Below are 26,404 nucleotides of genomic sequence, written 5' to 3' on the forward strand. Positions count from 1 at the left end.
CGATAATAGATCCCTACTGATATATTCTTATTAGAGCATGGAATTACTATCCATAGAGATTCTATGGAACACATGGATTCATTTAAGATTTTTACTTCATTTGATTCTACATTTTCTTTCACATATAGTGCCCCCCTCCTCCCCCGACATGACCTGTTCTGTCCTTCCGATATATTTTGTATCCCGGAATGATTGTGTCCCATTGATTGTCCTCACTCCACCAGGCTTCTGTGATGCCTGTTATATCAATATCCTCCTTTAACATGAGGCTCTCTAGTTCACCCATCTTATTCTTTAGACTTCTAGCATTTGTGTACAAGCACTTTAAAAACTTGTCACTGTTTATTTGTCTGCCCTTTTCTGATGTGTCAGATTCTTTTATGTGAATGTTTCTCGTCTGATCTGGCCCATACTTTATCCTCTTCCAACCTCTCCTGAGGCTCAATCCTTTAGTCCACATTCAGGCAAAAATATCTTTGACTTGCTAGTTCCAGGCAACCCTCCTGCTGAGTAAGGATTATGGGAGCAGGAGCCTCAGTTCTGAGAATAGGAAATATATCCTCTTACCTGTATAATTGGAGTCTTTCCTGTATCTTTCAGTTAATTTTAATGCTTACCTTCATTATCTTTGCCAATGTATCTCTAGCTGATTTCACAGAACTATTAATCTGCACATTTGAAGACTCTAAATACAAGTATAAATGAATTATGCCTGTGCTTCCAAAGATGAGGTGCTCCAGACTAGTCCAGAGGGGGAGAGTGTAGGGGGATGAGAATAGTGGGGCTGGAGAAATGTACATGACCCCAGATTTGCTCCCACACCAGTGCAAATGTGTTCCTTTGTCTATGGGCAAAAGAGCTGGTGGTTGCTTTAAAGCCATCTGCTTTCCATTCCATTCAATAGGTGGTATCAGCTAGATATATAATACACCACCTACTCACAGCCGCTAGTGTAGGGGAATTCCAGGAGTGGGGTAAGGCATCCTTAAAATCCCGGGTGATCCTTCATTGCTGTCATAGATCCTTTGGCTGCTAGAAGTCAGGTTCAATTTAGAGAAAACTTACAACTCAAAAATATTTTGAAACATTATATTTTCCTTTTCAAAACAATAGATTCCATAGACCAAAAAGCGCCCTTAGAGTGAGGAACCCCATTCTGGAGTTGCTTGGGTGTGGGAGAGGGCCTGGATGCACAAAAACAGTTGGATGCGCAAGTCCCAGTTTTGGGACCACTATCCTGCACAAAGCTCCTGTCTACACTCACTTGGCACCTATGTTTTTGCAGCTTTCCCTAGCTGCCTATGTTTCTGCCTTTGGGCCTGCGCACTGCTGCCTCAGCCTAGGTGTCTGGACACTTATCTCCACCTAAGTCCCAGGGCAATTCATAAACCAGCAAAAGACAGGCATTCGGCTGCCTAAATTATATGCAGGGCCCAAGCCAGCAGGTGTATGGTTAGAACACAACTATCAGAGTGGGCCTCTCAGGCAAAATCATGCAGAACAGCTAGGCTGATGATGACTTCTCTCATAGCTTTTAGTCCAGTGCTTAGTGTACTCACCTGGTATGGAGGATACTGCTGGTTCAAGTCCTCTCTTCACCCACAAGGGGGGAGCGGGGTGGGGGGGTTGAGAGGGATTTGAACAGGGCTCTGACACCTCCTAGGTGTAAAAAGAAAAGGAGTACTTGTGGCACCTTAGAGACTAACAAATTTATTAGAGCATAAGCTTTCGTGCGCTAATAAATTTGTTAGTCGCTAAGGTGCCACAAGTACTCCTTTTCTTTTTAGGGATACCAACTAACACAGCTGCTACTCTGATTCCTAGGTGTAGGCTCTAATCACTGGCCTATGGAATATCCTGATGTATGGCCAGAGACAAAGAGAGGGCACAAGCATAAGGAGGACTCTGTAGCCTTGTGATTAGAGCACTTAGCCAGAATGTAGGAAACTCCAGATACAGTGCTCCCTGCTTTCATTATTTATCTCAAGTGCAACAACTTCAACAGGAGTGATTGAGAGAACCTCTACTTCAGAATATGTCCTTCCCCAGTGACAAGAGCATGGACTTGAGAGGGCCCTATCACTGCCTTCTCCTCCTCAAGTGGTGGTGCGGGAGGAGTTGAATAGGGGTCTCCCACATCCCAGGTGATTACCCTAACCACTGGACTAAAATTTATAAAGGGAGTGCCTCCTGCTCCCCAGCTTATTGCTAAAATGGCATAGCTGCCAAACTCCAGGGGAGGGTTCACAGCTGAGAATTGCTAGCACAGCTAGCCACCTCCCTGCAGCCTGGGTTTAAGTGCTTAGCATATACCCCTCTAGCCAGCATCTCCCCTTGGCTAGCTTAGATGGCTCCTTGCCTAGAATACTGGCTTTTGTGGATAGGAAGAGCCTATTTTTCCCCATTTGTTGCATAGGGAACCTAGGCATCAAACTCAGGCTTTGTGAGATGCAATGATTTTCTAAGTACCTAAAAAAGTTAGGCACTGTGAACTCCTTTTGTGTATCCAGGCCCAAGTAATTATGTAAACTAGATTTGTCCTGGGGAACTTAAACTGTGTGGGCCAGTCTATTCTGTTCATTGCCAATGGCTAGTGGGTATGCTTTGAGTACTGTAATGACACTCTGTTTGGTGTTAAAGGAATCTTTCTGAATCAGTTGTTCTCGTCTTTGGTTAGCTGGTAAGACACAATCAGCTAGATATTTTTCCATATGGAAAATATATTCATTAAACACAGCATGTGAAATCACTGATGTAACCAGAGCAGTCAGTCAAATATGAAATGGAGCTGTACAATAATGGAAGAATTAATTCAGACACTAATGGACAGGAGGAAAAAGGCTTGCATCCTGAAGTAGGGAGATTACTGGCCATAGCAACATAAACACAAACACTATTTGATGCATTTATTTTCTAGTTACATTAGATTATTAACAAAACAGTGGAGCAGATTAAGATACAGATGACGTTGTGTTTGGCTTATTTTCAGAACCACTTTTTCCCCCCCACTACAAATGACACTCAAAGAAATCCACGTCAATCCAGTCACACACACACATGCACAATCAGTGCAAACTGCTCACTACTGGAATCCCATTTTATCAATATTATAGTGGATTTGAAACAAAATGGCATAGGAAAGGGAACCCAGTAAACACAGCCACTCTGAAAAGTACTAAAAAGGAACTTCTCTGTTAAGTCTACATTCCTTCCTTTTCAATAATATTCATCCCCTGCAGGAACTCTGTTCTTAGATTTCAAGCAGAGATGGGAAAATGCAGCAGAAGTTGGGCTTTTGTGAGCCTGTCAAACTTGCTGACATGTTTTGCAAATTGAACATTAATTTTGTGAAACCTTTTCTCCACATCAATTGAATCTACATTGTTTAAGAAACAATTAAAAGGACCTTTATTTTTTTTTCCAAGGGGAACCTGTGCAGTAACTTTGTACATTCTGGCCCAGCTGTGGAGGATCATAAATAACCCCAGACCAAAGAGCACTTTAACGAGGTGGTACCTGTTAGAGTGAACTGGAAATTAATGTGCTACTTAGAATGTCTTAGAAAATGCACTCAATTACAGTAAACACTAAAGTCATGATGAAACTCCCCACGATAAAATAAATAAATGGTTCTATTTAAAAAACCCCAAATAAACTGGCAACAGGAAAATTATTTTGCTGCCAACCACGGCCCTGGGGTTTTAATTAGGGCCATGATTCTGCACCTCTGCCACCAACAGGAATTTCGCTTTTGGCATCAGTGAGAGCAGGATCAAGCCCTTAATGCAGTTTTAGGTCTCAGATTTTCTATAGGAGTCTAGATCTAAAATACCCAGGGTATTACTATAAAGCCCTAACTGGTTCTGCTGTATTTTGTATTTGTACTTGTTCATAATGTTAGAGAAACTTTCTATTTTGAGACTGATTGTGCTAAGCCTTTGTTATGGTCTCAGTCCAGCAAAGCACTTAAGCACACACAACTTTTAGCTTGTGAATAGGGCTTTTAGCAGTGCTTTGTTGGATCAGAGCCTTTATTATTCAGTGCCACACAAACCGCCTATAGTGATGGCTTCAGCCACATGAGACATTATCTCATTGGTTATGCTACCATCTGATGCCTAGAGCCTTCATAACCCTCATGGTTTTTGGTCTTTCATCTTCCCTAGCCAAATCTCTGGATTTTAGCTTTTATTTCTCCACTGAGGCAAAAATGGGACTGGTTATAAATGTTTAAGGTCAGAAGGGACCTGTGATGGGGCTCCACTCATAGGTGCTGGAACAATTTGTATAGTGGGGGTGCTGCAAGCCATTAAACAATACGATAAAACCTGTAAATGATGGAAACCATTTTAAATCAGGGGGTGCTGCTGCTCCCCCAGAACCAGCACCTACGGCACCACTCACCATACTAGCACCTTCTGCTGGTCATCTTGGTGATCAGCTCCACAGATCAATATGCCCACTCCCAGTGGTGTCTCACCCACTGTCACTTCTGCTCCTGGGCCCATGCCACTACAAGGATTGTAGCATCCTCTTCATGGCACAGCCCTCCAGCCAGTCCACACTCTGCACTCCTCCCTCCTGGGGGCCAGTACAGCAGTCTAACTGTCCAGCCACCTCCTCAGTGGCAAGTGAGGGTTGGGGAGACCCAGGCCCACCCACTACTCTGGGTCCTAGCCCAGGCAGCCATGTGCTGCATCCTCTCAAACCTCTCAGTACATTTCCCTGGGCAAGCGCCTTCTTCACCCTTACCTCAGGGTCTTGGCATGCCAGTCTTAGCAGCCAGCCAGCCAGGAGCTCACTCTCACTCCCCTGTTCCTGCCCAGGACGCTCTGTCTAGGATGCTATCTTTCCCTGCCTGCAAGGCAGCAACTCCTCCCTCCTTGACCTCCAGGGAGCAACTGCCCCTGTTCTGCCCTGCAGCTCTTTTTATATGGGCCTGCCAGGTCCTGATTGGCTGCTCCTCTCAGCCCCTCTCCTATTGGCTGCTTTTTGCACAGCCTTCTTAGGGCTCCATTAACTCTTTACAGGCCAGTGTGGGGCAAATTCCCCATCACAGGACTATTGTGATTTTCTAGTTTGGCTTCTTGCATAATGCAGGCCATAGAATTTCACCCAATACTTCCTGTTGAGAAACACAACTTCTGGTTGAGCTGGAACATCCCTTTTTAGAAAGACACCCAGTCTTGATATAGAGACTGCAAGAATCCCTAGGTAAGTGGTTCCAGTGATTAATTATACTTAGTATTAAAAATGTCTGCATTATTCCTATTCTGAATTTCACTAGCATCGACTTCTAGTTACTGGATCTTGTTATGCCTTTTTTCTCATCTAGATTCAGAAATTTTCTCCCCATGTAAGTATTTACAGACTGTGACCAAGTCACCTCAACTTTCTCATGGTCAGAATTCTTAGAGGTAGAATAACCATTCCTGTATTTTCTACCACCACCAGGAACTTTGTTTCCACTAGTGTACTAGCAGCCACTTTAACGGCTTGAGCCGTACTTTTTGTGGTGACAGCAGGACCTGACACCCACTCTACTCAGATTAGTCATTGATAGTGGCACAAATAAAATAGAAGTTCTTTTATTGAGGGTGAGCTTACAGTAAGCCCTTTTTCATGTCTATGTGTGTGGTGTGGGTGGGTCAAGTAAACAGCTTCCCTTTTTGCGTGGTATCAGTAGGAGCTGCCCACAATTGTGGCCCCAGCATTAATGGTAGTACACAAGGCATGCACTACTTCTGTTGACATGTATCTTAGTTCTGTTGATTTCGCTAATAGTCATCTAATATCTAATTTAATTAGGGATATGGTCGGGTCAAAAGAGATGTTTTTACTTAAGTGTTTTTTGGAATCTGAATTTCTTAGAGATGAATAAGGTCAGTTAAACTACTCAGAGCAGCTTACTTACATGAGGTAGTGATTGCAAATAATTGTAGAGAATGCATGTATATGTATCTTACACACACACATGCACACACATACACATGTAAACCTAGTAGAATAATTGCACACAATGACACAGATACCATCAAGATAACACACAACTAATTAAAATCACCCCTCTATGTCTGTAAACTTAGTGGGTGAAGCATCCTCTGTAACTCATCTTCTTTTAGCTTGGAACCCTCCAGATGTGAGAGATAGGTTGTCTGATCTTGTTAGTCGCTGAAGTCAGTGTGGTCTCGGCCAGAAAGGAGATATGAACTCCTTCTGGAGATTTTGGAAAGAGCCTCACAGATGAGAGAAATGGTCAGTGGTCAGGCTGCCTGTCGGGGACAGTGAGGTTCAATTCTCCGCTTGCTGTGAGACCATCATCAAATTCCTTAGGCTCTCTGTGCCTCAGTTCCCCATCTGTAAGACAGTAATAATGTCATTTCTCTTTCTCACAGGGTTATTGAGAGAGCCTATGGTAATGGGAGGCACATAAGTACTATAGCTAGATAATTTGTTTAGACTTGTTTCTCTCCGTAGGTCAGGAACTTTGGGAAGATTCCTACATTTTCCTATGGATAAGAACATAAGAACAGCCATAAGAACAGACCAAAGGTCCACCTCGCCCAATATCCTGTCTTCCGACAGTGGCCAATGCCAGGTGCTTTAATGAGAATGAACAGAACAGGCAATCATCAAATGATCCATCCCCTGTCGTCCATACTTTCTGCATAATAGAGATTTGTGAAGATTCAGTGGGAGCAAATGGAGCACTTACCTTAATACATGCCATATCACACCATGTTCCTCAAGAGGATCCTTGGGAGCAGAGACAACAACAAAAAAGGAGGGAAAGTAAAACAAAAAACTTGCTCCCTAATCCATGGGTGGTAAAGTCAAGGGGGAGCTAAGAAAAGAGCTTCCGGCTGCCTGTACTCTTGTTGCTGCTGCTGCTCTTTAGCCTACATTTGAAAATTTGGGTTTAAGTAACATGCTCACGCTAACACAGGGAGCCTGTGACAGAGGAAGAAATAGAACTCAGGACTCCTGACCTCTGTTCTGAGCCTCAAGCATAAGTTTACACTTCCTTCCTCACTCCAAATAATGCACTTGGCCAATTGTACAACACAATTCATGGGTGAAAATTGCCTTCTTGAATCATCTTATGTCCTGATGCATGAGATTTGATATACCTAGTAATTCCTGACCCAGCTAATGTAACTGAAACCTTGATTATAGTTCTCATAAATGTCTACTCCTTTCTTGAATCTTGCTATTGACGCTCTCTTCTTTCTCTCTTTCTAAAGCTAATTCCATTAGAAGTAATGTAATCTCCTGGGTCATCGCATAATGCCCAATGTTTAACTGAACTGCAACAAGTGTCACTGGCAATGTAGGCCTAATACAATAAGTAAGAGTGTGTGTTTGTTTTTATGTATTATCTACTGTATTTTTTCTTACTTTAAAATTTAAAAAGCTGAAATCATTTAAGCCCTCTTCTCCTTTTCATTAAGCAATTCAATTGTGTCTTCATTTGTAGCTAATACATTCATTGCTTACTGCTAAAGAGTACTGGAGCAAAAGAATACAGGGAAAATTCATTTTACCTTGACCAGGCATTTAATTGCCTTCTAATGGTCAGAAATAGTGCAGCATTAAATAAGATGTGGCAAAACTCACCTCTGTAATCTGCAAGGGGAATCTCATTTCCTCCCTGAAGACCACTGTTGCGTAATTTGCAGCAGTCACATGCACATCATAGGAAGTACCAATTTTAGAACCAGGGGAATGAACTCATGAGTTTATTCCATTCCAAGCTCTGGAACCAGTTTGTTGTGTGACATTGGGAAAGTTGTTAAACTTTCTATGTCAGCTCTCCCATTAATAATTACCCACCTCAAAGTCCCTTTTTGGGCTTCCTGATGGCCTGAGGCAGGACGAGTAAGCAGGAGCTCTTCAGAGCACTGAGAGAACACATGCTACTATTGTGATTCTATATGGCACTCTCACGTAAGAGGCAGGGGAGAAACATCTCGAGTGGGGCTGCAGTGGTAAGAGAGTTCTTGCCATGCAGTGTTTACAGTCTAATTTGAATAACATGCTGTATTGCATGCACTCCCTTTTGCCTTTGTTTGTTGTATCAGTGATCCATTTACTATGATTCAATTCTTTACAATGTATTTGAACTTTGCATGCCGCATTTCATGTCAGACTGATAGCTTGCTTTACATTTAGAATCCATCTTAAAATCTGTGTAGGTTTGGCCTTAATTAAAGTGGAGGGCTTTTGCGGGGAGAGAGGTGAATGATTTTTTTCTGGGACTATACATTTACATTTGACAGCTGTATTTTCCGACACATTGGCACTCCTATGCAGCATACAGTAGAGTTTAACAGAGCAATCGACAGCAGAAGCAGTAGCAACTGCAGCAGGCCTCAGTAGCAGGCTGTTTCATACTTGTGGGGAAAGTGAGTCTGGAAATTGATTTGGGACTCTTTCTGTGGGCTGTTGAGGGGCCTAAGTGTACCACAGAGGTGACACACTTAATCTCCAGGAGGGAAGAGGAAAAGGAAGTTTGACTGCATCACTAGACACAAGGCCCTGTCATTCAGCTGATGGAGCAGCACTGATGACAACTCTAAAGGGATCTGTGTCTGCCTTCGTAGTTGGAGGTGAGGTACCAAGAGGATGGCTGATGACAGGGATGGGATGGAGGGAGATTTTTCTAGTAGGTAGGACGAGTGGCAGGGGCTGCTCTCATTATCCTGGGAGAGCTGGAGTTAGCACAGCTCTGTGCAACAGCAAACTCCAGCACAGCTGGCAGAAAGGAGGACTTAAACCGCACGATGAAAAAGGGACAATCTAAGTTCAGTTAAAACTAGTCACCCAAAATGTTCATTTAACTCACAGTGTAGCTCAATATAATATTTAGCTTGTAAGGTTTTTGGCCTAGAGTCTTGTTGTATGTATTGTATTTACCAATGCCTGTCACAGTAGGACTCGGATCCCAATAAAGGCCTCTAGATCCTTCTGTAATGTTAAGTGTAAGACTGTGTCTGAATGAGCTCTCCCCTGCCATCTATTGATGAACTGGGAGAAGAGACCTAAGGAGCAGATCATATTTGCATGGACACACCTGTTTTGCCTTGGTGATCATCAGACAGACCTGTTTTGCCAAAGTGTCCAGTTCTAGCTATTTTGGATTAAAATTCACTTTAGTCTTGAACGCAGGGGTAATGAAATGGTATTATCCTTATTGTATGACTAAAGAGCTGCAGAACTGTACCTAACATGCCCTAATTGAAGGGGTCACCCTAACTGGAAACTCACTCACTAACTGAAGCCCAATTCAAGGGACAGTCAGAGGGGATGGATGTGGGTGTTTCTGTCTGGTGCTTTGGAGTTTGTTTAAAGTGTATTAGGTATTCTTTGACCTTTCTTTAGTGCTTAAAAACAAGCTGATCAGACTCACTTTGGAGTTCTTGTTTCTGTTCAGTGATCACTAGAACTGGAATCACTGATGAGGGGGTCTAGGAAGCTGAACCTTAGACCGTATGTGTGAAGTATGGTATTGAAAGACAATGCAGAGTATACAATAGCAGTGAGGTACCCTATTACCTGGTGAAATTACTAAGAACTAGGCTAAGTGGGGAAACAGCACAACACAGCATTGCAGCTACACACGGAAGTGGCAGTGAGCAGTGACAGAGGCAACTCTGATAGTAGTAAGCAACAACAGCAGAGCCATTGCTTGACTCCCTTCCCTTTCAGGAGTAGGAGGTGAATCCATGTGAACACATCTATGAATTCTGGGATTTCGCTGACTTCAGACAACCAACTGTGAGTGGGGTGCAGCCAAGGGAAACGAGAATGACATGTTAAAGGTATATTAACCTTTCAGACTTTTCTTTTATTATACAAGACTCAGTGCTTGTGAGTAGGGAATCACAGAATCATAGGACTGGAAGGGACCTCGAGAGGTCATCTAGTCAGGCATTTGTCACTGACAGGCATTTGTCCAACCTCCTCTTAAAAATCCCCAATGTTGGAGATTCCACATCCTCCCTAGGCAATTTATTCCAGTGCTTAACCACTCTGACAGCTATGAAGTTTTTCCTAATGTCCAACCTAAACCGCCCTTGCTGCAATTTAAGTCCATTGCTTCTTGTCCTATCCTCAGAGGTCAAGAGGAACAATTTTTCTCCCTCTTCCTTGTAACAATCTTTTATGTACTTGAAAACTGCTATCATGTCCCCTCTCAGTCTTCTCTTTTCCAGACTAAACAAACACAATTTTTTCTATCTTCCCTTGGAGGTCATGTTTTCTAGACCTTTAATCATTTTTGTTGCTCTTCTCTGGACTTTATACAGTTTGTCCATATCTTTCCTGAAATGTGGCGCCCAGAACTGGACACAATATTCCAGTTGAGGCCTAATCAGCACGGAGTAGAGCGGAAGAATTACTTCTCATGTCTTGCTTACAATACTCCTGCTAATACATCCCAGAATGATGTTCGATTTTTCTACATTGTTGACTCATACTTAGCTTATGGCCCACTCTGACTCCCAGATCCCTTTCCTTAGTACTCCTTCCTAGGCAATCATTTCCCATTGTGTATGTGTGGAACTGATTGTCCCTTCCTAAGTGGAGTACTTTGCATTTGTCCGTATTAAATTTTATCCTATTTACTTCAGACCATTTCTTCTGTTTGTCAGCTCATATTGAATTTTAATCCTATCCTCCAAAGCACTTGCAACCCTTCCCAGCTTGGTATCGTCTGCAAACTTTATAAGTGTACTCTCTATACCAATATCTAAATCGTTGATGAAGATATTAAATAGAACCAGACCCAGAACTAAACCCTGTGGGACCCCACTCGTTATGTCCTTCCAGCTTGACTGAACCACTGATAACTACTCTCTGGGAATGGTTTTCCAACCAGTTTTGCACCCACCTTATAGTAGCTTCATCTAGGTTGCATTTCCCTAGTTTGTTTATGACAGAGTCATGCAAGACAGTATCAAAAGCTTTACTAAAGTCAAGATGTACCATGTCTACCGCTTCCCCCCATCCACAAGGCTTATTAACCTGTCAAAGAAAGCTGTCAGGTTGGTTTGACACTATTTGTTCTTGACAAATCCATGCTAACTGTTACTTATCACCTTATTATCTTCTAGATGTTTGCAAATTGATTGCTTAATTATTTGCAACATTATCTTTCCGGGTACAGAAATTAAGCTGTCTGGTATGTAGTTCCCCGGGTTGACCTTATTTCCCTTTTTATAGATTGGCCTTTCCTGTCTTCTGGAATCTCTTCTGTCTTCCATGACTTTTCAAAGATAATTGCTAATGGCTCAGATATCTCCCCAATCAGCGCCTTGAGTATTCTAGGATGCATTTCACCAGGCCCTGGTGACTTGAAGACATCTAATTTGTCTAAGTAATTTTTAACTTGTTCTTTTCCTATTTTAGCCTCTGCTTCTACCTCATTTTTACTTACATTCACTATGTTAGATGTCCAATCACTACTAACCTTCTTGGTGAAAACTGAAACAAAGAAGTCATTAAGCACCTCTGCCATTTCCACATTTTCTTTTATTGTTCCCCTGACCCCCCAATGAGTAACGGGCATACCCTGTCCTTGGTCTTCTTCTTGCTTCTAATGTATTTGTAGAATGTTTTCTTGTTACCCTTTATGTCTCTAGCTAGTTAGATCCCTTTTTGTGCGTTGGCATTATTTTTTTATAGTCATCTTTTGTAATTTGACCTAGTTTCCACTTTTTTTTAGATAATTGAAGATCTTCCAGTTAAACCAGGGTGGTCTCTTGCCATACTTCCTATCTTTCCCTTTACTTCCCTTTCTGTTGCTCTTCCCTTTCCTGTCTTTCCTATGTGGTGGGATAGTTTGCTCTGTCTGATAGTGGCCACTCCGAGATGCTTCAGAAGGAATGAACAGGACAGAGCAATTTATTGAGTGATCCATCCCCTGTCATCCAGTTTCAGCTTCAGGGAGTCAGAGGTTTAGGGACACCTAGAGCATGGGATTGTGTCCATGAACATCTTGGCTAATAGCCATTTATGGACCTATCCTCCATGAAATTACCTAATTCTTTTTTGAACCCAGTTCTACTTTTGTCCTTCACAACATCCCCTGGCAATGAGTTCAACAAATTGATTGTGCATTATGTGAAGAAGTACTTTCTTATATTTGTTTTAAACCTGCAGACTATTAATTTCATTGGGTGACCCGTGGTTCTTGTGTTGAAGGGGTTACACTAGATGACCCTTGTGGGACCCTCTAACCCTACGATTTTATGATTCTGTGAACATTTTCATAATCACTTTCTCCACACCATTCATGATTTTATTGACCTCTGTTATTCTCCCCCCTCTCACCCCGTTATCTCTTTTCTAAACTGAACAGTCCCAGTCTTTTTAATCTCTCCTCATATGGAAGCTCTTTCTTACCCCTAATCATTTCTGTTGCTCTTCCCTTTACTTTTCCTAATTCCAATATATATTTTTGGAGATGGGGCGACCAGAACTGCAAGCAATATTCAAGTTGTGGTGTGCCATGGATTTATACAGTGGCATTATGGCATTTTCTGTCTTATTATCTATCTTTTTCCTAAAAGATCCTAACATTCTGTCAGCTTTTTTGAGTTCTGGGCAGATGTTTTCAGAGAGCTATGCATGATGACTTTAAAAATTTTCTTGAGTGGTAACAGCTAATTTAGACCCATCATTTTATATGTGTAGTTGGGATTATGTTTTCCAATGTGCATTACTTTGCGTTTATCAACACAGAATTTGGTCTGCCATTTTGTTGCCCACTCACTCAATTTTGTGAGATTCCTTTGTAACTCTTCATAGTCAGTTTTGAACTTTGCCTAATTTAGTATAATCTTCAAATTTTGCCACTTCACCATTTACTGCCTTTCCTAGATCATGTATGAATATCTTGAACGGAATAGGTGACAGTACAGATCCTTTGGGGATTCCACTATGTATATCTTTTCTCTGTGAAAACTGACCATTTATTACTGCCCTTTGTTTCCTGTCTTTTAACCAATTGCTGATCCGTGAGACGACCTTGATATCGAGTCCATTCCCCCCTTAATCAGATAGTTCTCAGTTACCTCATATTAGACTTAATTCACTAGTTCCTTTTTAGGGTTTGCCAACCAGCAGCCATAGGTTCATGATCTTTGAAAGTGATGGTGTTTTCAATACTCATTGAATTCCAAAGTGGAGGGTGCTCACAACCTAATAGGAGTGAGAATTAGTTTTTTAAATGACAAAGTTTAATAGGGTATTTGTTACAGCTATTCACATCTCTCTGCATACATATAGAAAGTAACATTTGTCATACTGTTCTGTAGAGAAAGAGGAAATACACAGCTGCTCTTTGACCTCTCCATGGTCAGAGCTCACATACAGAGATGATTAAATGATCTAGACAAGGATCTGTCCACGGCCTTCACAGCTATACACAGGCACAGTTCTTTGATGTGAAAGTATCCCAAGGAAATTTAAGGGAAAATTTGTTAGTCAGCTAATAAATCCTGTCTAATCTTTTTTCTCTTTCCTTGGTTAGTAATCCAACTATTTTTCAATCTGAGATCCAAGTGGAATTAAAATAGTCATATTTGCAAAAGAGAACAGGTAAAGATTTTAAAATTCACTGGACCTCTTTATCTCTTGCTATTTTTCTTCCCCAGTCCACTCACTCGTTGAGGGAATAAAAGCATCTTCACTGATTCACTCTTTATTATTCATGGCCTGTGATTAGTGTGTGTTTTAATTAATATATTTTTGCAGTATTCATCCAGCATTATGCATGAGTTATGAAGTGAGCTGTAGCTCACGAAAGCTCATGCTCAAATAAATTGGTTAGTCTCTAAGGTGCCACAAGTACTCCATTTCTTTTTGTAAAGTAATCAAATTGCCCAATTTTGGTAATTTTTATCTTTCTCCTTCCTGAGAAAGTTTTCCATAAGCAGGGCATTCCATACCTTTCAGGGACACTTGCCCAGAGTGAGAGCAAGGAAGATAAGCAATGAAGATGCAATGGAAAGTCTACTGGCAATCAGCTGAACATAAAGATCAATATTTTTTGAAGGACAGACTTTGTCCACCCCAAGGAAAGTAGCAGACATACTAATCAGTATAAGGAAACCAAGGATCGAGCTGCTTTGCCTAGATATTGTGGTTCCACAAGACTGTACCTTGCGGCAATCCCCCCACACATGTGTAAATGTTCCCTCTACCATGTTACAGCACCAGCAGTCTGTAGCTCTACATCATTGCTCCCTTTCAAAAGTCTTCTTTGAACAAAAGAGCTAGAAGAAATAGTATTAAATATATTGCCCTGGAGCAGGTAATGATGGTGATACCAAACATTTGTGATCCTTCAGCTAAACCAGCATCCGAATCACCATCCAATTAATCTTCTTATTAAAAGTTAATGGCAGCTGTTACAGAAGACAAGAAATAATAATACCAATTTGTGTTCCCCTGCAAAGAATGTGGGGGAACAAAGGAGGGGTTTGCTCTATAATTTAAAAAAATCACAATTTCTGGACATGTGCTCATTCTGCAAACTTCAGATCCAAATTTCCAGAGTTTATGGCTGATTAGATTCAGGATTCACTGTTTTCTGCTCTCTCACACTGTATGCACTTTCAGCTTTCTACAACTGTCAAGTAAAACAATTCCAGCCCTGCAGAACGATGAGTGGAGAAAATCCAGTACGTCTAATACAAGACTGATCTTTGTTATGACATGTACTGTGTCTTCTCTTATGAGGAGAGATGGGATGGTGCATATGTGTCATAACAGAGGGATCATCCATCATGTATTCTTCTTCTCACATAGATGTGTCTATGTATGTAATATATATGAGAGAGAGGAAACACTTGGGCTGGAAGGGACCTCTTATGTCATCTAGTCAAACCCCTTGCAACATGGCAGGATTCATTTAATTATCCCTTAACTTCTCTGATTGACGATATTTTTTTAACCTTGAATCTATACAATGAAGGTGATCTCACAACCTCCCTTGGCAGCTTATTCCATTAAGCCTAACTGTTCTTATAAAGTTTTTTTCTATTATTTAACATAAATTTTCCCTGCTGCAGTTTCCCTGTAAACCTATTATTTATCAGTCAACAAGGACAGAGCAAGAATAATTGGTCCCTGTCCTTTTAATAGCATCCCATAGCATATTTAGTCAGATATCATGTCTCCCTTTAGTCCTTTTTCCCCTAGATCATTTCTCAAAGGCCTTGTTTTCTAAATGCTTCATCATTTTTGGTTTTTCACTGAACTCTCTCCAATTTGCCTCTCATTTTTCAGCTGTGGTGCCTGAAACTCAGTGTAGGACTCCAACTGATGCTTAATAAGCACTAAGTAGAATAGAATAATTAACTCTTATTTTAGATTTATTACTCTTAATACACTCTAATAAATTGTAGCATTTTTCTGGGTGAAAGCGCTGCATCTTCGCCTCCTATGCAGTTTATCATCTACTACACCCACAGTCCTTCAGTCACGTTACGCCTACCCAGTAACCCCCACGTTTTTCTATATTTGTGCATGTGATTCTTCCTCCCTATATATAAACCACTTTACTTATGACCTTATTGAATATAATTTTATTTCTTTCATTGCAATTATCAAAGCTATTAAGATGGCTCTGTACGTATCCTTCAAAGAATTCACAGTTCCTCTCAGCTTCATATCAGCTGTGAATTGAATTACTGTGTGTTCCTTTCTATCCCACAAAGCAGCTAATGAAAATATTGAACGGTAATGGATCTAGAATGGACCCCATGCAGGGTCACACTTGACACTCACCTCAAGATGACACTGACCCCATTAATAATTGCTTACAATATTGGGCTTGGTTTAGCCAACTGGATATCTATTGTACAGTATTTCCTCTGATCTGCATCTCTCTAATTTCACTGGGAGTGCCTTACTAAAGCTAGACGCTATTTCTGCCACTTTTACTTTATTCACTAAGGGCCAGATTCTGATACCCTTACCCATGTTGAGTAACACCTTATTGCAATTTACTTGTTCCTTCCTAAGATGTTGCTGCTAATCAGCTGAATCTAAGCTTCCAGCCATATGCTTATCCTATCAGAGGAACCAATCAAAGTCCCTATCAGACAGATTTCTGAGACATACAGAGTGCAGAAGACTTCTAAGTGGACTGAATAGCTCAAGGGAGTTTTCTAGCTTGCTGCAGAAAACCAAAATCTATGTTTCCTTCACTCTGGGGAGCTGTGGAGTAGGTTAGGTGAAGAGGGGAGAAAAGTGTATGTAGCTGAGATTCCAGACTACAATGTTATCAAAGGTGGCAGAAATGCAGCACATGGGAGCCCCTATGTGCTCCTAAAGAAAAATATGGATTCCTCTCAGGCATGGCTTTAGGGGTCATTTTTCTTTTAAAATAGGTAGTTAAAATTTAGAAAGTGAAGCCTCTTTATTCTGATTGTTGTAAGGAGTTATGACTCCAGCCTGGATTATGTGCTAATGTTGAGGAGTCATCCCATATGGGGGATGGTCGTACAATTCTTGGGGGCATACTTTCCTTTGGCAGACCTTTTGCTGATGGTGGTGAAGGCAAGACCTTGGCCCAGTGGCCTTTTCCCCTAGGCCAGTAGTAAGCAGAGAAGAAAAAAGAGCAGTACAGTTCAGTACGATGTCAATAGGAACTGAAGGGGTTTTGAGAGTGTGCTTGTATGTACTAGAATGTACTTACCTCCCCATTTTTTATGAAGTTGTAAAGACTAGAATCTTACTTGTGTGATGTGTTAATAATAGTGATATGCTCAGAATAAAACCCTGGATTTGGTCACCTTTCATTTTTGTAACTCAGTTAGACTTATGGGGTTAAGCACCTCTGAAAACCTGGTCACTTTGCCTAAATATAGACTCATGTCCATAATTTTAGGCATTCAAGTCTGAAAATGTTGGCCTGAATAGCTTGGGTCTGAAAGAGAGGCTAGGCTCTGAGATTAATCTGATAAACTTGCATTCCTTCAGAATCACAATTCAATGGCCTTGGAGACAAATGGACAGAAATATAGGTGCCACCCATCTGCCATTTCTGAACATTCACTATTAAATGCTTATAGTTTTCTGTTGTTATTACTACATAGTGCCACACTTCGATATAAAAGTTATACAACAAACAAATCGGATGAACTCTGAGTTTTTGCAAAAAGAAAAGGAGTACTTTTGGCACCTTAGAGACTAACCAATTTATTTGAGAATAAGCTTTCGTGAGCTACAGCTCACTTCATCGGATGCATACTATGGAAAGTGTAGAAGATCTTTTTATATACACACAAAGCATGAAAAAATACCTCTTCCCACCCCACTATCCTGCTGGTAATAGCTTATCTAAAGTGATCACTCTCCTTACAATGTGTATGATAATCAAGGTGGGCCATTTCCAGCACAAATCCAGGTTTTCTCACCACCCCCCCCACACAAACCCACTCTCCTGCTGGTAATAGCTTATCTAAAGTGACTACTCTCCTTGAAGTGAGCTGTAGCTACGAAAGCTTATGCTCAAATAAATTGGTTAGTCTCTAAGGTGCCACAAGTACTCCTTTTCTTTTTGCGAATACAGACTAACACGGCTGCTACTCTGAAATCTGAGTTTTTGGTTGCCTATTACAAACTTGTTATTAATTAGGGATGCTATTGAGCAAGCAGAGACCTTTTCTATTTTACAGTGGCATCTTTCATGCTGTATGGCATTTTGAAAGAGAGTGAGGGGGGATTGTGGGCCTGGATCTGCATATGTCCTTGCACATGCACATATGTGTCTATGGGCTTTGTAAATCATCCCACAATATCCTGTACTTAATCCTATTCTTGTGAATATATATCATACTAACTGTACGAATAAGAAGAAAAATGATGAGCTGTACAAAATATGCTTTGTAGTTTGGCTTTCGGCATGTTAGCTTGCAAACATCAGACACTATATGTATTTAATCTTGTTCTTTGTAATGCTGAGCTGAAGATATGTAATCTGAATAAACTATGCCAAAAATAGGGGGGAAAGGGAATGGGGAGGGTATTTTCATCTAAAATGAACTTAAAATTGTTACTCATAAGTGCTATGGACAAACAGAAACAAACTTCCAAAAATGGCTTCTCTTTGTGTGTTCACAGCTTTCTGTTTGCAAACCAAAAACTGCACACTCAAAAATGCCCACCCTAATTAGGTGCCAACGCATTATTATTTTCAGAAATTTGAAACTGGAGCTTGTGCTTTTGAAAATGTTACCCTGAGGTAATTGTCTAAATGGGTTAGGCAGATGCAAACAGTATCACCTCCGTGCATAAGTAATAGTAAAGATCTGATCCAAAGAATGTTGAAGTCAACAAATATCTTTCTATTAACTATAGTGAACTTTGAATCTAGCCTTAATTGAGGCTGGTTTTGAAGTTCTCTGGAAAATTTGACCCACGGTTCCATACACTGGCTAAAAGTATCCAAGCATGATTCTTCTGCGAATGAATGAACCAGGTGAATGATGAATCGATCATGTTGTTAGCATTTATTGGATGTGAGGTTAATTTTGGTTTGGCAATTCAGATTAATCTGGGTGAACAGATTATCTGTTTTAATTCGAGTAGACTAAGATGTAACAGTGTCTGAAATTGAGCTGTGTCATTGAAGACTTGTAACAATTTACTATGACAATGGAGAGGAATTAAATTTTGCTTACTAGTGTAAAACCTAATGGTATTACAGTAGACCTACTTGCCCCAACAAATATCAGGCCCAATTGTGCTAGGTGCTGTATAGAAACATTATGATAGACAGTCTTTGGCCCCAAAAATTTTCAGTCAAAATAGAAATGACAAAAAAATGGTGGGAGCATGAAAGTATTATTTTTCCTGTTTATGGATGGGGAACTGAGACACAGAAACACTAAGTAACTTGCTGAAGGTCACACAGAAAATCTGTGGCAGAGCCAGAATTTGAAGCTAAATCTCTTGAATCTCAGTCCAGTCCTTTAATCACAAACCAATAGTCCTTCCCTAAACAGCCCTTGATTTAAAAAGATTAATGCAAATTAGGGCTGTCAATTAATAGCAGTTAAATCACGCGATTGTCTCAAAAATTAATTGCAATTTAAAAAATTAATTGAGATTAATCACAGTTTTAATCGCAGTTAAACAATAGAATACCAATTGAAATTTATTAAATATTTTGGACGTTTTTCTACATTTTCATATACATTGTATTCTGTGTTGTAATTTAAATCAAAGTGTATATTATTTTTATTACAAATCTTTGCACTGTAAAAATGATAAATAGTATTTTTCAATTCACTTCATACAAGTACTGTAGTGCAATCTGTTGTGAAAGTGAAATTTACAAATGTAGATTTTTTTTTTCATACCTGGCCTCAAAAACAAAACAATGTAAAACTTCAGAGCCTACAAGTCCACTCAGTCCTACTTCTTCTTCAGCCAATCACTAAGACAAACAAGGTTGTTTACATTTACAGGAGATAACACTGCCCTCTTCTTATTTACAATGTCACCAGAAAGTGAGAACAGGCATTTGCATGACAATTTTGCAGCCGGCATTGCAAGGTATTTACATGCCAGATATGCTAAATATTTGTATACCCCTTCGTGCTTAGGCCACCATTCCAGAGAACATGCTTCCATGCTGATGACACTTGTTAAAAAAATAATGTGTTAATTAAATTTGTGACTGAACTCCTGGGGAGAAGAATTGTATGTCCCCTGCTCTGTTTTACCTAAATTCTGCCATATATTTCATGTTATAGCAGTCTCAGATGATGACCCAGCACAGGTTGTTCATTTTAAGAACACTTTCACTGAAGATTTGACAAAACGCAAAGGAGGTACCAATGTGAGAGTTCTAATAATAGCTACAGCACTTGACCAAAGGTTTAAGAATCTGAAGTGCCAACCAAAATCTGAGAGGGACAACATGTGGAACATGCCATCAGAAGTCTTAAAAGAGCAACACTCAGATGCGGAAACTGCAGACCCAAACCACCAAAAAAGAAAATTAACCTTCTTCTGTTGGCATCTGACTCAGAGAATAAAAATGAATATGCGTCGGTCCGCACTGCTTTGGATTGTTATCAAGCAGAACCCATCATCAGTAGGGATGCATGTCCTCTGGAATGGTGGTTGAAGCATGAAGGGGCACACAAATGTTCAGCATATCTGGCACGTAAATACCTTGCAATGCTGGCTGCAAAAGTGCTGTGAGAATGCCTGTTCTCACTTTCTGGTGACATTATAAATAAGAAGAGGGCAAATGTAAACAAACTTGTTTGAGCGATTGGCTGAACAAGAAGTAGGACTGAGTGGACTTGCAGGCTCTAAAATTTTACATTGTTTTATTTTTGACTGCAATTTTTTGTATATAATTCTACACTTGTAAGATGAACTTTCATGATAAAGAGATTGCACTACAGTACTTGAATTAGGAGAATTGAAAAATACAATTTCTTTTGTTTTTTACAGTGCAAATACTTGTAATCAAAAACAGATATAAAGTGCACACTGTACACTTTGTATTCTGTGTTGTAACTGAAATCAATTTATTTGAAAATGTAGAAAACATCCAACAATATTTAAATCAATGGTATTCTATTATTGTTTAACAGTGCAATTAATCATGATTAATATTTTTAATTGTGTGATTAATCATGATTAATTTTTTTAATCGCTTGACACCCTTAATGTAAATATTTCTAGGGAGGGTATTCGATACCATCCAGAATGCAGCTACCTGATTTCTAATAAATATTAAAAACACACATGTACTGATATTTGCTTATGTTTGACGTTGTCATTTTTCATATAGCATAAAAAGGTCTGCAGTAAAGTTCCTAAAGCTTGTTGAAACTTGTAGTATACTCTTCAAAGAAAGAAGTATCATTAAAAGGAAGCATTTTTTCTTAATATAACCAAGTATAGAAACCTATAAAAATATTTCTGAATAGGCAAAAGTATATATTTTCCCCAAATGATAACCCTTTCTGTGAAAATCAGCTTCTCTCTGAGCATGATACTTTATTAGCCTATCTATAATTGATATAAAAATAGAGCTAAGAAATCACTTCTCTGCTGCCTTTTGAGTCTCTCTAGGCATAGTTTCTGTGACAAAGTCACCCTTTTTTCAGTCTCAAACTCAAAAAGGAAGCTCTTTAAAATAGTGAAAGTAAAATTAAAATGATAGTGATTTGCCATTTGTAAAAAACTTTTAATAAACATGAATGTTTTTCAAGTGTTTGTTATTCCCAAACTTTCTAGTGAGCTACTGTGGTATTTTTGGATATGATAGCTATATTCAGTACTGTACATGACTGTTGTCAAATGTACTGACAATTCCTCTGTCAGTGAGAGTTTGTGTCTTGTTGGTTAGGGAAGCAGATGCCTTAGGCATGTTGAAACTGAGAAATTATATTCCCCTAGGAGGAAGGCTCTGAGCAATTATCTCCCAAGTACAGATGGGCAAACTGATTTGATTTAAGCTTGTTGGTGTCTATTCTTCTCATGTATAAATACTACAGCATTGTTGTTGTTTATCAAGTGCTGACAGTGAGGTCTGCCTTGGTATAAGACAAAGATACATGGTCCTTACCCCACTGATTGACTTCCATGGGATTAAATATATGTTTAACTGCTTGGCTGAATTGGGACCTTACTGTCTCCATAGACAGAAACAAAGGGGATAATTTCAATTTACAAATAGAGTTATTGATTAAAAGATAGGCACAACAACCCAGTTACAGCATATTTACTGGCATGGGGAAGCATTGCTGGGATTTTCAGAAGAGTGAGGGGTTTTTATGTAAAGATAGACTCTGAAAGAAGAGAGGGAACTGTAATAGGGAGGTTCTTCCAAGTATAGCGGCAGAAGAAGAAAGGTATGAAGACTACAGTGGGAGAAGAAAGTGAAGAAAGTAGTGAGGCAGTTGTATGAGAGGAGCAAGCAGAGCAAGATAGAAATGTGGTAAGAAAACCAAAGAGTTATTTCTTAAGAAAAATGTCTTGAGGAGACATGTCGAATGCTGGGTGAATAACAGGTAGTAGAAGACTGGCAGTAAATCAATCTTTTCTAGACTTTACAATGTATAAGCAGCCTACTTTTACTCTTTCTGTAATCTCCCTGGTGAATTTTGCCTCCCAGGGTTCCATTTTTCACTTTTTGGAAATAAGCAGCAGAGTTTATTTTCCCCTATATTGATGTGTTATGCACAATATACCCACCCAAAGAATATCTATGCACCTGCCTTGGAACAGAACTCTGTGAGTTACTGTAAAAATGATGACTTCAGTTTTGTCCATTAGGTATTTTGTTGACCACAGAAGGAAAGAGTAGAAGTGCCTCTTTCACAATGAAAAGGAGGACTTGTGGCATCTTAGAGACTAACCAATTTATTTGAGCATAAGCTTTCGTGAGAGCTACAGCTCACTTTTCCACTGAATGCATCCGATGAAGTGAGCTGTAGCTCACGAAAGCTCATAGAATCATAGAATCATAGAATATCAGGGTTGGAAGGGACCCCAGAAGGTCATCTAGTCCAACCCCCTGCTCAAAGCAGGACCAATTCCCAGTTAAATCATCCCAGCCAGGGCTTTGTCAAGCCTGACCTTAAAAACCTCTAAGGAAGGAGATTCTACCACCTCCCTAGGTAACGCATTCCAGTGTTTCACCACCCTCTTAGTGAAAAAGTTTTTCCTAATATCCAATCTAAACCTCCCCCACTGCAACTTGAGACCATTACTCCTCGTTCTGTCATCTGCTACCATTGAGAACAGTCTAGAGCCATCCTCTTTGGAACCCCCTTTCAGGTAGTTGAAAGCAGCTATCAAATCCCCCCTCATTCTTCTCTTCTGCAGGCTAAACAATCCCAGCTCCCTCAGCCTCTCCTCATAACTCATGTGTTCCAGTCCCCTAATCATTTTTGTTGCCCTTCGCTGGACTCTCTCCAATTTATCCACATCCTTCTTGAAGTGTGGGGCCCAAAACTGGACACAGTACTCCAGATGAGGCCTCACCAATGTCAAATAGAGGGGAACGATCACGTCCCTCGATCTGCTCGCTATGCCCCTACTTATACATCCCAAAATGCCATTGGCCTTCTTGGCAACAAGGGCACACTGCTGACTCATATCCAGCTTCTCGTCCACTGTCACCCCTAGGTCCTTTTCTGCAGAACTGCTGCCTAGCCATTCGGTCCCTAGTCTGTAGCTGTGCATTGGGTTCTTCCGTCCTAAGTGCAGGACCCTGCACTTATCCTTATTGAACCTCATCAGATTCCTTTTGGCCCAATCTTCCAATTGGTCTAGGTCCTTCTGTATCCTATCCCTCCCCTCCAGCGCATCTACCACTCCTCCCAGTTTAGTATCATCCGCAAATTTGCTGAGAGTGCAATCCACACCATCCTCCAGTTCATTTATGAAGATATTGAATAAAACCGGCCCCAGGACCGACCCTTGGGGCACTCCACTTGATACCGGTTGCCAACTAGACATGGAGCCATTGATCACTACCCGTTGAGCCCGACAATTTAGCCAGCTTTCTACCCACCTTATAGTGCATTCATCCAGCCCATACTTCCTTAACTTGCTGACAAGAATACTATGGGAGACCGTGTCAAAAGCTTTGCTAAAGTCAAGAAACAATACATCCACTGCTTTCCCTTCATCCACAGAACCAGTAATCTCATCATAAAAGGCAATTAGATTAGTCAGGCATGACCTTCCCTTGGTGAATCCATGCTGGCTGTTCCTGATCACTTTCCTCTCATGCAAGTGCTTCAGGATTGATTCTTTGAGGACCTGCTCCATGATTTTTCCAGGGACTGAGGTGAGGCTGACTGGCCTGTAGTTCCCAGGATCTTCCTTCTTCCCTTTTTTAAAGATTGGCACTACATTAGCCTTTTTCCAGTCATCCGGGACTTCCCCGGTTCGCCACGAGTTTTCAAAGATAATGGCCAGTGGCTCTGCAATCACAGCCGCCAATTCCTTCAGCACTCTCGGATGCAACTCGTCCGGCCCCATGGACTTGTGCACGTCCAGCTTTTCTAAATAGTCCCTAACCGCCTCTATCTCCACAGAGGGCTGGCCATCTCTTCCGCATTTTGTGATGCCCAGCGCAGCAGTCTGGGAGCTGACCTTGTTAGTGAAAACAGAGGCAAAAAAAGCATTGAGTACATTAGCTTTTTCCACATCCTCTGTCACTAGGTTGCCTTCCTCATTCAGTAAGGGGCCCACACATTCCTTGGCTTTCTTCTTGTTGCCAACATACCTGAAGAAACCCTTCTTGTTACTCTTGACATCTCTGGCTAGCTGCAGCTCCAGGTGCGATTTGGCCCTCCTGATAACATTCCTACATGCCCGAGCAATATTTTTATACTCTTCCCTGGTCATATGTCCAACCTTCCACTTCTTGTAAGCTTCTTTTTTATGTTTAAGATCCGCTAGGATTTCACCATTAAGCCAAGTTGGTCGCCTGCCATATTTACTATTCTTTCGACTCATCGGGATGGTTTGTCCCTGTAACCTCAACAGGGATTCCTTGAAATACAGCCAGCTCTCCTGGACTCCTTTCCCCTTCAAGTTAGTCCCCCAGGGGATCCTGGCCATCCGTTCCCTGAGGGAGTCGAAGTCTGCTTTCCTGAAGTCCAGGGTCCGTATCCTGCTGCTTACCTTTGTTCCCTGCGTCTCATGCTCAAATAAATATGTTAGTCTCTAAGGTGCCACAAGTACTCCTTTTCTTTTTGCGAATACAGACTAACAAGGCTGCTACTCTGAAACCTTTCACAATGATTAGTGGAAAGGGACTGTCTGGCTATATAAAAAATAAGCAGTTTAACAACAGTAACTCAACAAAAATGAGCTGTACATTGAACCTAACATTTATACTTTTTTTCAGTGTACATTATACTGAAAATGAATAAAGATGAGCAATGAATGACCCTCAAACACTGAACATGGAAAAAAGAAGGAATAGGAAAATTACTGCTGCAACTCCCTTTTTCCACTTAAGTGAGTTTGATATTCCTCTAGCTATTATTTGATTTGGGTTGTGAGAGAAATGGGTAATATGCAAAGAGAAGCCCAATGTGAAACAGAGAATAGCAAAGGTGGGAGAAAGGGAATAAACTGAAGAAATTAATAATTAGAAATTATGGGCCAAATCCTGGCCAGACCAAAATTGATTGGAATTTTGTCAATGACTTTACTGAAAACAGGATTTAATCCTAAATCCACATAAGGGGGAAAGTTTTCAACTGTAGCCTTTAAATGTATAGCTGGAAACATGACACAAACCTTTTTGTGATTGGAAGTTTACAAGTAGTAATTTTGCCCCTTGTAAGGCTGATTCAGATTTTGTGAAATCCATTGAAAGACTGTCCTTGACTGTGTGGGGAATTGGGTAGCATGTCTTAATTTCTTTGAATTCTTTTCTTCTTTCACTTTGCACATAGGTTATTCCTAGTGTACTTAATTTTTTTTTCATTACTTGCACAATGGCTAAATAGAATAATATCCTGTCATGCCACTTAATTTGAGCAAGAGTGCCAGTCTGCATATGTTTATTTCATTTTCTGCAATGACCTGAGATACGCAGCACATATGTAAAAATAGAATCAAATCCTTTAAATAATTTATCGTTTTTAAAAATATTTTAATCATGTAGTTTTAAAAATAAATGTAACACACATGTAAAGAAAAATATACTAAAATGGAATCATAGAATCATAGGGTTAGAAGGGACTGCAAGGGTCATCTAAACTAACTCCCTGCCAAGACGTAGTATTTGTTGTGGCTAAACCATCCAAGACAGATGGGTATCCAGGCTCCTTTTGAAAACCTCCAGTGAAAGAGCTTTCACAACCTCCCTAGGCCCATCTGTTCCATTGTCCTACTGTTCTTACAATTAGGAAGAAGTTTTTCCTGCTATGCTGTAGTTTGAACGCATTGCCTCTTGTCCTGCCCTCAGTGGCAAGAGAGAACAACTTTTCTCTGTCTTTTTTATGGCAGCCGTTCAAGTATTCAAAGACTGCTATCCTGTCCTCCCTTAATCTCCTCTTTTCCAAACTAAATAGACCCAATTCCTTCAACCTTTGCTCATATGGCTTGTATTCCAACCCTTTGATCATCTTTGTCGCTCGCCTCTGGATGCTTTCCAGTTTCTCTACATCCTTTCTATACATTGATGACCGAAACTGGACACAGTACTCCAGCTGAGGCCTAACCAGCACTGAGTGGAGTGGTACTGTCACCTCCTGTGACTTGCATGCTATGCCTCTGTTAATGCAACCTAAAATTACATTTGCCTTTTTTGCAACAGCACCTCATTGTTGACTCATGTTGAGGTTGTGATCCACCACAACTCCCAGGTCCTTCTCAGCAGTGCTGCTGCCAA

This window comes from Lepidochelys kempii, chromosome 3, assembly GCF_965140265.1.
Source record: "Lepidochelys kempii isolate rLepKem1 chromosome 3, rLepKem1.hap2, whole genome shotgun sequence".
Lineage (NCBI taxonomy): Eukaryota > Metazoa > Chordata > Testudines > Cheloniidae > Lepidochelys > Lepidochelys kempii.